This window comes from Moschus berezovskii, chromosome 3 (genome assembly GCF_049115385.1).
Source record: "Moschus berezovskii isolate FMDL1 chromosome 3, NW_MosBer_1.0, whole genome shotgun sequence".
In the NCBI taxonomy this organism is placed as follows: domain Eukaryota; kingdom Metazoa; phylum Chordata; class Mammalia; order Artiodactyla; family Moschidae; genus Moschus; species Moschus berezovskii.
In genome coordinates this window covers 57,652,178-57,667,649 of record NC_142462.1, presented here as the reverse complement: position 1 = coordinate 57,667,649, position 15,472 = coordinate 57,652,178, and the positions used below count along the sequence as shown (strand labels likewise).

At 47.7% G+C, this 15,472-nt stretch overlaps 1 protein-coding gene across 5 annotated transcripts in view; it reads left to right on the top strand.

The window, feature by feature from the left end:
* The first annotated feature begins 6,510 nt into the window (after positions 1-6,510).
* Positions 6,511-15,472, top strand: part of NRCAM (neuronal cell adhesion molecule) — a 340,964-nt gene continuing 332,002 nt past the window's right edge. For all 5 annotated transcript variants that reach the window (XM_055420793.2, XM_055420789.2, XM_055420791.2 and 2 more), the window contains exon 1: positions 6,511-6,646. The gene's annotated coding sequence lies outside the window, so the exon portion shown is untranslated. The remainder of the gene's footprint in view (positions 6,647-15,472) is intronic.

Sequence of the window (15,472 nt, the reverse complement as noted above, 5' to 3'; positions counted from 1 at the left end):
ACTTCCACTGCTGACTGGTCAGGTGATCAATGAAACAGCACATCCTATTATAATCTATAATATCTATAAATGTGCATCCTATTATTATTCATGGTGAGTAATCACCCACTCTGTAGCTCAGGAGGTGTGGCCCAGCTGAAACTATGGCTGGTGTCTAAAAGCAGAAAGGAGCAGGGCTGGGTGGGTACCTTGATGGCCAACCCCAGGCTTGGCTGTAGGAGCAAAGCATGACTCCTGGGCATGGAAGTCAGGGATTAGCCTCAGCCAAGTCACACTGATATTTCATCTGTTTTCCACAGTTGCTTCTTTACTTGGCACCATGTCTGCACCTTATGACAACTGTTGTTTCGTTCATCTGCCTCTTTCCTATCCTGAAAATGTAAATGCTATGGCTCAGACAGTAAAGAATCTGCCTGCAATGCAGGAAACCTGGGTTCTATCCCCGGGTGGGAAAGATCTGGAGTAGGAAATGGCAACCCACTCCAGTGTTCTTGCCTGGAGAAGGAGCTTGGTGGGCTACAGTCCATGGGGTGGCAAAGCATCAAACACACTGAGCGACTAACACTTTCATTATCCTGAAAATAAATGTGATGTCAGATGCAAAGTCAGCGTTCTGAAACGCACTTGGACAACTGTACCAGCGATGAGTTTAGCAGTTTAAAGCCAGAAACATTGACTATCTCTTAAGTTGCTGCAGGTTGAGAAGCCATGGGTCTTCCCAGGTGGCAGTTGGTAGTGGTAAAGATCCCACCTGCCAATACCAGAGACATAAGAGACACCGGTTCAGTGCCTAGGTTGGGAAGATCCCCTGGAGAAGGAAATAGCAACCCACTCCAGAATTCTTGCCTGGAGAATCCCATGGACAGAGGAGCCTGGCGAGCTACAGTCCACGGGGTCGCAAAGAGTCAGACACAACTTGAGCGAAATGAGGAGGAGGAGAAGCCATGGGCTGGTGAACTAACTGGGCCCCCCGAGCTCTGGGTCTCTCTCACTAGGCTGCAGTCACAGGTCAGCCTGAGCTGAGGTCATCTCCAGGCTCTCCTGGGGGGTGATCTGCCCCCAAGGCCACTCTGATGGTTAAGGCAGGATTCTGCTCTTCATGAGATGTGGACTGATGCCCTCAGTTACAGGGGCCTCCCTCAGTTCCCTGGATGTGGACCTCTCATAGGACAGCCCCCAACATGGCAGTGGGCTTCCCTCTGAGCAACAAGGGAAAGAAAAGACAGCAAGACAGAAGCAGCCAAAGTCTTTTTTGTAACAACAGAAGTGGGCTTCTCAGGTGGCATGAGCAGTAAAGGACCCATCTGCCAATGCAGGTGACATGAGATGCAAGTTCGATCCCTGGGTCAGGAAAGATCCCCTGGAGGAGGGTATGGCACCGCACTCCAGTATTCTTGCCTGGAGAATCCCATGGACAGAGGAGCCTAGCAGGCTACAATCCATAGCGTCACAAAGAGTTGGACACACTGAAATGATTCACTACGCAGCAGAAATGACATCCCACCACTTTTGCCAAATCATCTGTTCAGTGAGTCACTTGGTGCCTTCTACACTCAAGGAGAGGGCTTTACACTAGGACACACATACCAGGCAGAGGGGTTAACTGGGAGCCATCTCAGAAGCTGCCCACCATAACGACTGGTGCTTTTTGAAAAGAATGGATTTTAATCCTCTTTCAAATAGAAGGACTTTTGTTGTTGAGTCTCTGTAAGTCATGTCTAACTCTTTGTGACCCCATGGACTACAGCATGCCAGGCTTCCCTGTCCTTCACTGTCTCCCAGAGTTTGCTCAAACCCATGTTCGTAGAGTCGGTGATGCCATCCAACCATCTCATCCTTTGTCGCCCCCTTCTCCTCCTGTTCTCAATCCTTCCCAGCATCAGGGTCTTTTCAAATGAGTCAGCCCTTAGAATCAGGTGGCCAAAGGATTGGAGCTTTGTTGGAGAAGGGCTTTAAAAGTTACTAACTTCATCACATCCCTATCAGAAACCTAATGCATGCTGCTCAGCCAGAGAAGATGAAAACAATGATGACATTGGGGTAAGCCACTCTTAGGAAACAATGTTGTGACGTACTTGCAACTAAGGATTTGACAAAAGTAGTGGGATGTTACTTCTGCTGCGTGCTAAGTTGCTTCAGTGGTGTCCATGACCACTCTTTATGACCCTATGGACTGTAGCCTGCCAGTCTCCTCTGTCCATGGGATTCTCCAGGCAAGAATACTGGAGTGGTTGTCATGCCCTCCTCCAGGAGATCTTCCTGATCCAGGGATTTAACCCACGTTTCTTATTGCTATGATAAACCTAGACAGTATATTAAAAAGCAGAGACATTACTTTGCTGACAAAGGTCCATATAGTCAAAGCTTTGGCTTTTCCATTAGTCATGTACAGATATGAGAGTTGGATCATAAAGAAGGCTGAGCACCGAAAAATTGATGCTTTTGAACTGTGGTGTTGGAGAAGACTCTTGAGAGTCCCTTGGAGAGCAGATGTCAAACCAGTCAATCCTAAAGGAAATTAACCCCGAATATTCATTGGAAGGACTGATGCTGAAACTCCAATACTTTGGCCGCCTGATGCGAACAGCCATCTCACTGGGAAAGACCCTGATACTGGGAAAGATTGAGGGCAAGCAGAGAAAAGGGCGACAGAGGGATGAGATAGTTGGATGGCATCACTAAGTCAATGGACATGAGTTTCAGCAAACTCTGGGAGATAGTGAAGGACAGGGAAGCCTGGTGTGCTACAGCTCATGGGGTCGTAAAGAGCTGGAGACAACTTACGAACTGAACAGCAACAGCAGTACTACTATAGAACACTTTTTCTTAGAGTTCCACCCTCTTTTAACATAGAGTTCAGTCTACAGGCTGAAGACATTCTCTTGGTTACCCCCAGAATTACCAAGTGACATCATTAAAGTTTTTTTTTTCTTTCTTTCTTACCTCGCCTAGCCCAACATCTTCATTTCAGGTGTGGAAACTGAGAGGAAATAACCTGCTGGTGGCCGCACAGCTCAGGGTGGTGTTGGGTCCCAGCTAGGTTTTGGTGAACATAATGTTGGGTTTAGGGCAGGGCCACTTGCACTCTGAGAGACCTGAAGCATGGCTGGGGATTAAGAAAGCAAGGATGAAAAATAAGGTCAGGGAAGAAAAAAAGTGGAAGAGGAAAAAAGGAGAGGGGGAATTCCCAGAAAGAGAAACCAGATAGCAAGAGTCGGGGAGAAAGACTAAAAGCTTATTCACCGCAGGTACCACTGGGGGGCTCCCTGACCTGCCCATGCAGCTGCTCCAGTCCTCTAAGGCTCTGGTGCTTGCATGGAAACAGACGGAACTTTTAGTGCCTCTCTCACTGAAAGGCAGCAGAGTGCAGTGGTTTCGGCTGTGGCCTCTGGAGCCAGAATGCCCAGGCTGGAATCCCAGCTCTGCCACTAGCTTTGTGACCTATGCAAGCTCTAATACTGAACCTCTCTTTCCTCATTTTCTAAAATGGAAATGATAACAGGACACACTGCTTGGAATGGCTGTGGGATTGGTGAAATTAATAAATGTAAAGTGCTTACTATTCTTACTGTAGTGCAGGGCGCAAACAAAATTCTCTTATCAGCAAGTGATGGGACAGCCAGGCTTATGCTATTCTCAGCCCTCACCTGTGTTTAAGGATGGAGTGAAGCTTAGGGATGGAATAAGGGGTGGCAGTTAAGGTAGGGGGTGTATTTTATGTATCACTGCAGAAACAGAAGTGATCGTCACTCAGTTGTGCCCGACAGTTTGTCACCCCATGGACTGTAGCCCCCCAGGCTGCTCTGTCCATGGATCACTGCGAATATGCAGCCAAATCGGAGTGCCTCATGCATCGCCAAACAAACCAAATGGATAGTCTTTTTGCCCACTCAGGCATCCTTCTAATCCTTTTCCATTCCTCTTTTCCTTCATCCTCCCTTAATTTCAGCTCTTCATGTAACAGCTGTTTGGTTCTCCCTGCAGAACTGCAAAGCAGTTGAATAAGCTAGAAATTAAAACTATTCAATATATAATCATTTTATATTACTACAGGTATTGTGTGTGCGCTCAGTTGTGTCCGACTCTTTGCAACCCCATGGACTATAGCCCGCCAGGCTCCACTATCCATGGGATTCTCCAGGCAAGAATACTGGAGTGGGTTGCCATTTCCTCCTCCAGGGGATCTTCCCTGACCCAGGGATTGAACCCACATCTCTTGTGTCTCCTGCATTGGCAGGCAAATTCTTTACCACTGTGCCTCCTGGGAAGCCCATTACAAGTATTATGCAGTATCAGAATTACTTAATTCGTGTTGCCGTCACCATGGTTCCCATTTTCTCCAGAACTTTTCACCTCTTCTGTCTTTGTTCTTTTTATTCAAGTATGTATTTGGCTGACAGACGTCTGGTAACACAATTGCTTTTCAAATAGAAAAGTATGTATTATGTCATAGCCACTGTGCAGTGCTTTAAACTGACCCTAACAATAACCCCGAGTATTAAGTGTTGCTATTCTTTTGTAAACTATACTTGGAGAAACTGTCACTTACCCGAGATTCCTTCCTGTCTTCATTCCTTCAGCATCCCCCAGGTACCAAACAGAAGGAAGTGCAGGACAACCTGGGTCTCTAGGCACTTACTGAGGTGAGGAGGGAAGTGAAGGGGCTGAAGCCCTTTACATAGGTGGGAATGATGAGACGGTGAGATGAGTTACATGATTGTCTGTGGCTCCACTTACTTGGGTAGGAAATAAGGTCACACAAAAATAAGACAGATGATCCACATCAAGAAGTTCAAGTTTGTAGAGTCAGACATGCAAACATGTCACTCAAATGTGACAAGTACTCTTACAATAAAACACAGGGATTTGGGAAAGACCTCACAGAGGAGCTAGCAACTGAGCAAGGCTCTCAGGGATGAACATGAGTTTTCCAGATGAAAAAAGATGGAAGAATATTCTAGATGGAAGAAATCTCACATCCAGAGACTCAGAGTTATGAAAATTCTTTTCATTGCAGATGGGGAGCGAAGTTAGGGACAGACTGTGAGGGAGTGTGCCAGAAAGACTGGAGTTCACTTTACAGACAATAGACAGCCACACCAGACTTTTAAGTGAGGGTATCACAGAATCACTTTGTTTTTTAAAAAAGTATAATTCAGAGGGGGATTTGGACAATTTGCGGAGAGGTGGGAGGTACCCAGGAGGTGGGGTAAGGACCAGGGCCGGAAGAGTGATGGGACTGAGGGAACAACTGTGAAAAGATCCATTAGCCAGAGATCACAGTGTTTCAGGAACAGGAGGCGGGTATGTGGCTGGAGCACCCTTTGGTGGTGGGAAGAGAGGATGAGTGATGGAGCATCAGGAGAAAGAAAAGGCTGTTCACTGGCATGCTTGGTGCTGTGGGTTGAAGTGGCAAGTTCACGGTGAAGGTAGAGTAGAGCAGAGGAGTCTTCAGGACCTTGAAGCATGACCCTGTGCCTTTTTTATTCCTGAATCCTGCCCCAGCACAGGGCCTGGAGCCTGGGGATGAGGAAAGGGGATGCGGGATTCCACTAAAGTCTTCTTGAATTAAACGAGAGAGGAAGGCAATAAGGCTCCAGTAGAGGGGAGGGAGGGTTGGCGCCTGCAGTAAATGGTCAAATGGTCAAGTGAGGTGATGCCTGGTGGTTGGGAAGAAGCCCAGGGAGGCCAGGCCGCAAACCTGTGTAGACCGCTGAGGAGCTTGAGAGTCAGGCTAGGGATCTTGGACATCAGCTAGCATGTAACTCGGAGCGGGCTCCGGAGCCTGAACCTTGCAGCCCGCAGTGTGTTGGCTAAAATACTACTCATTTAGAAAACCGTAACTCTCATTACCTTGCAAATAATTCTCCATAAATGCTCTCAAATCTGAAAAATATGCGAATGTGAACTAATCCGGTTCTCTGGGACCAGAAGATCCAACTCCCGCCGGGAACAGACAGCTAAAGCTTCCCTCTTTGGAAAGAAGAGGTGCAAAACAAAAAGACGTCAGTTTCAACCATCCCAACCGGTGAGTTTTGAAGAAATTAAATGCTTTAAAAAGAAGGTGTAGCGGGGGCAGACCACAGACCTCGCACAGAAACCTAAACCCGGGAGAGTGGGATTTCAAAACCACCCATTATTTTCTGGAACATCTTTTGTAGCCAAATTCCAAATCCCAGCTACCTTCGCTCCCGGAACGCTCCCCCCGCCCCCACCCCGACAGCCACCACCTCACGCGCTGGCAGGATGACGTGGGCTGGTGGTGGCGCGGCCGCTCAGGTGAGGGGCCACCCAGTCCCCGGAGGCGCTGGCGGGCAGAGCGCATTCGCCGCAGCAGCAGCTGGGGCGGGAGGGGAAGGGGCGGGGGAGGCGGCGGGGCGGGGGAGCGCGCGGCGGGGCGGCTCGCGCAGCGGGCCCCGCGGGCGGAGGGAGAGCGGCGCGCGGGGCGGGGCCGGCGGGCGCACCGGCGGGGGCGCGCGGGCGCGGGGCCAGCCCTGCCTCGCCTGGGTCGCCGGCTGACGCGCGCCGCAGTCGGAGCCTGAGCCGCGCGGGCGCAGGGGACGGCGCGGGGCTGCCGGCGGTACAGCTTGGTCGGAGACTGAAGGCACCGGCGCTCGGGGCCGAGCGGTGGGCGCGGCGTAAGAAAGTGAGTAGCTCCGTGCGTGGCTGGCAGTGACACTCGGTCCCGCTTGCGGGCGACAGCTGGAAGGGAGGAGGGCGCGGGGGGCGGCCGTGTTGTCACCGGGACACCGGAATCCCCGGGCTTCCTAGAGCCGTGCCAGCTCTGCCTGCGGCAGGGCCAACCTGGTCATCAACTCCCCCCTTCTCCTCCGGAGCCGGGTGCGGGCCAGGCTGAGATACAGCGGCGTCGGCGGGCCCGCCGTCACCTCCCCAGACTGTGGCCAACTTGTGCATCCGTGCCCCCCACTTTCCGGGAAACCCTCTCTGGAGGTGGCATCGGGGGCCGTTGGGCCTGGAGAAACTGCTGGAGCCGGCACTGCGGCTCTCTGGGCAGGAGAGCGGAGGGCACGGGCTGTCACGCCGCAGGGCAGGCAGCGCTGGGAGCGCAGGTGCGGAGCCGGCGCGCTCGGGCGTGTGCGCGCTCCGGCCCCGGCGGACACAGCTGGGCGTGGGCTTTGTTCGGATGCGCTCACACCTGCGCGGATCGCCGGAGTTCAGGGGCGAGCCGACCTCCACTCTCCCCAGCCTGCAGAGAACTTGGGGAACCAAGGATGGGAGACAGGAGAGACACCCGAAAGCAATAGGATTTGAGGCTTTCTGAAGGCTTTGTCGTCCCTGCAGGTGCAGGTCCCCTGGGCCCCGGCGCCTCGCTTGTCCTCTCGGGGCTGGGACTTGTTGGGGCTGGCTCGCCGGGGCTTGAGGCTGACTCAGAAGAGCCCCTTCCCTGCCCAGGCTCCCACCAGTGGGATCTGGCAACAGCTTCGCTCAGGGATGTTGTGTTGAGCTGGCCGTCACCGCCGGCTCGGAACATCCATCTCCCGGCGAGCGCCATCTGTGCAGCGCACCGCCCCCGGCACTGGGCACGCCGTGCGGGTGGGCGCCGCAGCGCGCGAGTCCCCGGCCATACAGCAGCCTAGCCATTCCCTGCCCGCATCTGCCGGTGCGCAGAGGGGGAACCCGGGTGCCGCTGTGCAAGGAGTCATTTCTCCCAGAGCCCTGTACTCTGGGCAGCAAGCACCGCCGGAGGGTTCTCTCTGGACCCGGAGCGAGGGGGTTGGGAGGGGTGGAGAGGGGTCAGGTTGGCAAGCAAGCCGCTCCCCTCTCCTCCGGGTCGCCTCCCCTCCCGCCCGCCACCCGGCCCGCAGCAGCATCTTCTGTCCCCCGCGCGGTCCGGGGGGCCGTCCCTGCGCAATTGCGAGCTAAGGGGGAGGGCGCCGAGCGCTGCCGTGCCTTTCCCACCCAGCCTCTCTCCTGTCGTTCTCACTCTAGCAGTTCCAGCCAGAGACTACATCCAGCGCGGAGCAGTCAGTCCTAAGAGCAAAGTGTTCTTTTCCTTCCCGATCCCGCGTGGTTAAGGCGCAGAAGTGCAGCTATGAGGGACGGGACCTCTCCTCGCCCCAGGCGCTAGCGAGAAGAGGTGGAGGACAGAGAGAGAGTCATGGGGCGGGAGACAGTTCTGCACCAGCAGCTCCCCCTGGGGCTCTCCAGGAAGGACCACAGTAGCCACTGAATACAAACGTATGGAAGGAGGTTGGGTTACTTTGGTTCACACTGTTTTATGCTAACCGTGCCCTGTTATTAAAATATTGTAATAATAGCTTACTAGTAAATGAGCCCTGCCGGAAGTACTGAAGTGGATTTAGGCAATTGGATACTTTCATCTTTCCGGGTAATGAGAGTCTGAGCGCGCGTCGGAGGTGCGGGGCGCTGTGCATGTTACGTGTATCTATTATCTCAATTTTCATAGCAGCCACATGTTAAAAATTAGGAGACTGAAGACAGGTCAAGTAACTTTCCCATGGCCACACAGCTAGGAAGCGAGGAAGCAAGGATTAGCTTTTTGCCCATCCAGGACTGAAAATGTAGCCTTTTGGAAGCTTGTCATCAATTTAGGGGAAGCCTAAAATTACCCAGTGTTCAAAATCAGGGACATGTTGTAAGTCCATTTAATTCTGGCCCCTGCAGACCTTACAGTAGCAGTCAATATTGTAACTCAGTGAATTGTACTGTGGCATAGCCTTTTTACTGCACTGTTCAGTTCAGTTCAGTCGCTCAGTCGTGTCCGACTCTTTGCGACCCCATGAATCACAGCATTCCAGGCCTCCCTGTCCATCACCAACTCCCGGAGGTCACTCAAACTCATGTCCATAGAGTTGGTGATGCCATCCAGCCATCTCATTCTCTGTTGTCCCCGTCTCCTCCCACCCCCAATCCCTCCCAGCATCAGAGTCTTTTCCAGGGAGTCAACTCGTCGCATGAGGTGGCCAAAGTATTGGAGTTTCAGTTTCAGCATCAGCCCTTCCAATGGACACCCAGGATTGATCTCCTTTAGAATGGACTGGTTGGATCTCCTTGCAGTCCAAGGGACTCTCAAGAGTCTTCTCCAGCACCACAGTTCAAAAGCATCAATTCTTCAGTGATCAGCTTTCTTCACAGTCCAACTCTCACATCCATACATGACCACGGGAAAAACCATAGCCTTGACTAGACGGACCTTGTTCCTTTATTTCTGTTAGCTTTTAAGTACTTGGCTGTTAACCCACAATCCAACCAGTTACAGTCACTGGACTGTTCTTAGTGACTATGATCCCTTGCAATTCCAGAGAGGCTGAGAGGTTCCTGGCACATCAGAATTTTTGAGAAAACTTCTTTTTCTTTTTTGAAGAAAAGGCAAACGTTTCCATTTGGCATACATACATTTCTATTTCAGGTCCCCATCCTTGAATCTTTTGACTGTGGCAGTTTTCCTCCTCAAATTGGATGTTGATTTTGAATAAGACCCTAGTATAGAATCTTAGGAAAGCATTAGCTATCCTCAGTGTATGACTGAGGCACATTTATAAAGATGCTCCTTGTTGACTGAAAGAAACAAGAATTTGAAGGAAAGTGAAATCAGCTCTTCCTGGAATAGCTTTTAGGATGATTGTAATTGACTGACCAATTGGAAAAATGAATTCATTTTGCTTTCTTAATCCTACTGACTCATGGTCTTTTTCAATTTGCCTTTTACTTTGTTACAGGAAAGTTGCTAAACATTTCAGGCAATTCAGGAATTTCAGAGCTGTAAGGAAACACTGTTCCTTAACCTTTGGGTTTCCAAATGAGTACAGTGGGGCTCAGAGAGGTCAACCAGCCGACTCACACAGGGTAGTGGTGAGGTCTTTGGGCTGTAGGCCAGTCTGCTTACAACGCAGCAGGGACAATAAATGAAAAGCAAAGTCATCTTCGGAAATGGTACTTCCGGTGAGGCTGATGTGAGACTGCATTGGGTGTGAGTGCTTCAGGAGGGTGAGAGGGCGCTCAGAATGTGTACACTTCGGCTGTGGAAAATTTCCTTAGGAATCATTTCAAATGATTCTTTCATGTAGGATAGTTTTCCTTGTATGATCAGTTAAATAGAAATAGAACCTGTGGATATGATGTAGTGTGTGTGCAAGGGAGCTATTTAATGGCCCCCCGATGAAGCTTTTCTGGTAAAGAGATCCTTTCATTCAATCATTCATTCACATTTACTGAGTGTGTGGCCTGCTCTCCTAAGCACTGGGGATGCAGAGTTGAGTAAAGCAGAGCTCCTGCCCTCAGGGAGACTAATACTGGTTTTTATCATTTATGGCTACAGACTTACACAGATTCTTTTCCCACGTATCATAATATACAGTTGATAAACTTGCATAGGCTGAATACACGGTGTAACTGTGTTCGAATCAAGGAACAGAACTTTATGAAGGTCCAAGAAAGCCCTCTTGTGGCTCCTACCGGTAACCACCAAGACACCAGGCTTTTAATTGATTTTCTCACCATGAGATCAGAAGGTCTTTGTCTTAGTTAGCTTGGGCTGCTGTACAAAGCACATAGATTGGGCAGCTTATAAACAGACATTCATGCTCTTATAAATGTTCTAGAGTCTAGAAGTCCGAGACCAGAGTGTCAGCCTGGGTTCTGGTGAAAGCTGTCTTCCTGGCTGGCAGATGGCTCTCTGTGTGCGAATATACCCTTTCCTCAGACTGTACCTATGAAGAGTTCCCTCTCTTCCTCTCCTATAAGGCTGTGGAACCTATTGGATTAGGACCCCGCCCATATAATCTCATTTCACCTTGTGGCTTAGTCTCTAAGTGTGTCCAGCTCTTTGCAACCCCATGGACTGTAGCCCACCAGACTCCTCTGTCCATGGAATTCTCCAGGCAAGAATACTGGAGGGCTTCCCATGCCTTCCTCCAGAGGGTCTTCCCAACCCAGGGATCTAACCTGTGTCTCTTGCGTCTCCTGCATTGGCAGGCAGTTTCTTTACCACTAGCACCATCACCCCTGTCCATCTCCAGAACTTTTCTCATCTTCCCAAAGTGAAACTCTGTGTCCATTAAAACAGTAACTCCCTGGGCCCCCTGCCAGCTCTTGTTGAATGTCATTCTACTATCTGTCTTTGCACTGGACACCCTGATTACCTCATGAGTGGAATCATACAGTATCTGTACTTTTTCTACTGGCTTAAGTCACTTAGCATAATGTCTTCAGGGCTCATCCATATGTCAGAATTTCCTACCTTTTTAAAAACTGAATAATATTCCATTGTATGTACACACGGTGTTTTTTTAAATACATCTGTCAATGAACCATTGGGCTGCTTGCATATTTTGGCTATTGTAAATAATACTGCCATAAACATGGGGTATAGATCTATCTTTTCGAATCACTGCCTTCAGTTCTTTTGGGTATATACCCAGAAGTAAGATTGCTCAGTCGTGTGGTAGTTCTACTTTAATTTTTTGAAGAACCACTGTTTTCCATGGCAGCTGTTTTACAGTTTACATTTCCAGGAGCAGTGCACAAGAGTTCAGTATTTCTGCATCTTCACCAACACATGCATTCTCTTTTCTTGATATTAGCCAGCCTCATGGGTTAAAGAACTATAACTGTTGCTTTTAAAAGGCATAAGTTAATATAAAATGTATTATGAAAAAGCCACTCACAGTGTTTTATAACTTAATGGTTTATTTTTTATCAATGAGGAAATATGTGGTTCCTACCAAGTGTTAATTGAGCCTATACTTTGTGCAGAGCATGAAATGGATGCTGTGGGATATGTGTCTTAGTCCTGGAGAAACCAGCCTTGGAGACACACATTCATGTAATTTTTTTTAAATGTTGAATTAGAGTATTATATGTCTATAGTTCTCTTGTCCAAAGTGATTTTGCTCTGAGGTTAGATTCCATGTTGGGCTTCCCCTGTGGCTCAGCTGGTAAAGAATCCACCTGCAATGCAGGAGACCTGGGTTCGATCCCTCGTTTGGGAAGAGCCACTGGAGAAGGGATAGGCTACCCACTCCAGTATTCTTGGGCTTCCCTTGTGGCTCAGCTGGTAAAGAATCTGCCTGCAATGCAGGAGACCTGGGTTCGATACCTGGGTTGGGAACACTCCCCTGGAGAAGGGTAAGGCTACCCACTCCAGTGTTCTGGCCTGGAAAATTCCATGGAGTTGCAAAGAGTCAGACACGACTGAGCAACTTTCCCTTAGATTCCATATTAGTATGCTTTTATTTTACTAAAAAATTTGACACCATTATTTTAACCCAGTTGAAGAGCACATTTGTCTCATATCTGGAAACAGAAAGACAGTACACTGACTATTTAGGGATGTGCCTGAGTTGTCGATTACAAGTCTGTGTTAGGCATTTCTCCCCACCACAGAATCTTCAAAGATGACAGAGTAAACTGTCACCACCCAATTATAATTGCATAGCTGAGCTAATAAGAAAGATGTGGTGTCAATGTCGTTGACCTATTTTATTGGCCTACAAGCTTGAAATTTCAAATGAGAAAAAGGTTAATTTTTAAAAGTCTGATACAGGGTTTCCTTCAAGTGACTGAAAAGCTGGTGAATATAAGAAGTGCCAGGCAAAGACAGAAATATAGATCAGTGGAACAAAATAGAAAGCCCAGAGATGAATCCATGCACCTGTGGGCACCTTTGACAAAAGGAGGCAAAAATATACAATGGAGAGAAGGCAATCTCTTGAACAAGTGGTGCTGGGTAAACTGGTCAACAACCTGTAAAAGAATGAAACTAGAACACTTTCTAACACCATATACAAAAATAAACTCAAAATGGATTAAAGATCTAAATATAAGACCAGAAACTATAAAATTCCTAGAGGAAAAACATAGGCAGAACACTCTGACATAAATCACAGCAAGATCCTCTATGACCCACCTCCCAGAGTAATGGAAATAAAGGAAAAAATAAACAAATGGGACCTAATTAAACTTAAAAGCTTTTGCACAATGAAGGAAACTATAAGCAAGGTGAAAAGACATCCTTCAGAATGGGAAAAATAATAGCAACTGAAGCAACTGACAAAGAATTAATCTCAAAAATATACAAGCAAGTCATGCAGCTCAATACCAGGAAAATAAACGACCCAATCAAAAAATGAGCCAAAGAACTAAATAGACATTTCTACAAAAAAGACATACAGATGGCTAACAAACACATGAAAAGATGCTCAACATCACTGGTTATCAGAGAAATGCAAATCAAAACCACAATGAGGTACCATCTCACGCCGGTCAGGATGGCCGCCATCAAAAAGTCTACAAACAATAAATGTTGGAGAGGGTGTGGAGAAAAGGGAACCCTCTTACACTGTGGTGGGAATGCAAACTAGTACAGCCACTATGGAGAACAGCATGGAGATTCCTTAAAAAATTGGAAATAGAACTGCCATACGACTCAGCAGTCCCACTGCTGGGCATACACACCAAGGAAACCAGAATTGAAAGAGACTCATGTACTCCAGTGTTCATCGCAGCACTGTTTACAATAGCCAGTACATGGAAGCAACCTAGACGTCCGTCGGCAGGCAAATGGATAAGGAAGCTGTGATACATATACACCATGGAATATTACTCAGCTATTTAAAAAAAATGCATTTGAGTTGGCTCTCATGAAGTGGATGAAACTACAGCATATTATACAGAGTGAAGTAAGTCAGAAAGAAAAACAACAGTACAGTATATTGGCACATATATATGGAATTTAGAAAGATGGTAATGACAACCCTACATGCAAGACAGCAAAGGAGACACAGATATAAAAAACAGACTTTTGGACTTTGTGGGAGAAGACGAGGTTGGGATGATTTGAGAGAATAGCATTGAAACATGTATATTAACATCTGTGAAATAGATGAGCAGTCCAAGTTTGTTGCATGAAACAGGGCACTCAAAGCTGGTGCACTGGGACAACCCAGAGAGATGGGATGGTGGGAGGAGTGGGGTTTGGGACAGGGGGACACATGGCTGATTCATGTCAGTGTATGGCAAAAACCACCCAAACTGTAAAATAATTAGCCTCCAATTAAAATAAATTAATTAATTTTAAAAAAGTGCCAGTGATAAAGGGAATAAACCTACAAATGCTCATCTACTCCACATACTGTTCAAATGGCTTATTCAGTTTAAAAACAGGAATGACAAACAAATCTTACCCTGTCTTAATTGTTTCTTGGTTATCTTCCATATTGTTCCCTGGGAAAGCTGTTTAATTCACATGAAAGTGAAAGTGACACATTACTATCCAGTGAAAATGATACTTTAAAACTTTCTTCTTGGGACTTCCCAGATGGTCCGGTGATTAAGAATCCGCCTTTTAATGCAGAGGATGCAGGTTTGATCCCTAGTCTGGGAACTAAGATCCCACATACTGTGGGACAGCTAAGCCCATGCACTTCAACTAAGACCCAATGCCACCAAATAAATAAATAAAAATTTAAAAATAAAATAAGAATTGAAAAGATTCTTCTTATTAAATGATGATAGGAAGGGCTGGAAAGAATATTTGAGTATACATCCATATTCATATATGTATTTGAATTTTCTGATGTGCGTGGTGTATTGGTTCAAAATCCTCTGGAATCAAGAAAATAGATTCCCAAGGCCATCTGAGGGAATCCTGTAGGAGGTCTTCAACTGTGTAATATGCAGTGAATTTGATTTATCTTTCTCAAGTGGGCTGAGAGCATTCAAAAAATTCAGTAGATGTATTCAAAGCAGACTGATCGTTTCTCCAAATTTCAACTTTAAAGCTAATTTCATGCCACTTTTCAGTGCCCTTGGCATTTGAATGGTATGATTTACAGCATACATTTTGGACGAACATTCCAAACTCCTGTTAAACACCCTTAACGGATTCTCTCTCAAGGGAAGGTGAAGGGGAAATGTAGTAATCTTCCATTCGTTATGCCTTTAAGGTAAAAATGGACTGTCGCAAGTGTTTCGTCCTGAAGCTTTTGGGTCTTTGAGGAGGGATGGCTGGCGCTGGTGCACTGCTGCCTTCCAGAGCCTTGTGCGGCTTTTCAGTCCCTCACCTCAATAGGGAGCTGAAAGGACAAAAGTGAACAAAGGAGGTCTGTTTTGCCTGCCCCACTTGCTGGGCTGTTGTCTTGGCCCTTTTCAGCGAAGGAGGGGTGGGGGGGAGCTGGGTCAAAGTTGAAGAACACTGAAAAGGAATTCAAGCTTCATGTTGAAGTTTGAATTATAGCTTCAGTTAGAGTGCCGAGTAGATTAGTTTGAATTGAAATTTTTGAATCTGGGGAAGCTTAAGTGACAGATGGTGTTGGAACCACGTCCAGAGAGCTAGATGTTGAGTGCTGAAGCTAGGCGCTCGGTAAACATCTAGTTAACTGACAAAAGTTTTCAAACTGTAGGAAGTTCAGTTCGATGTTGTGCTCCCCATTAACACGCTGGGCTGCGTGAATTAGGGGAGGCCCCTGCATCTGGCATGCACTCAGATGCA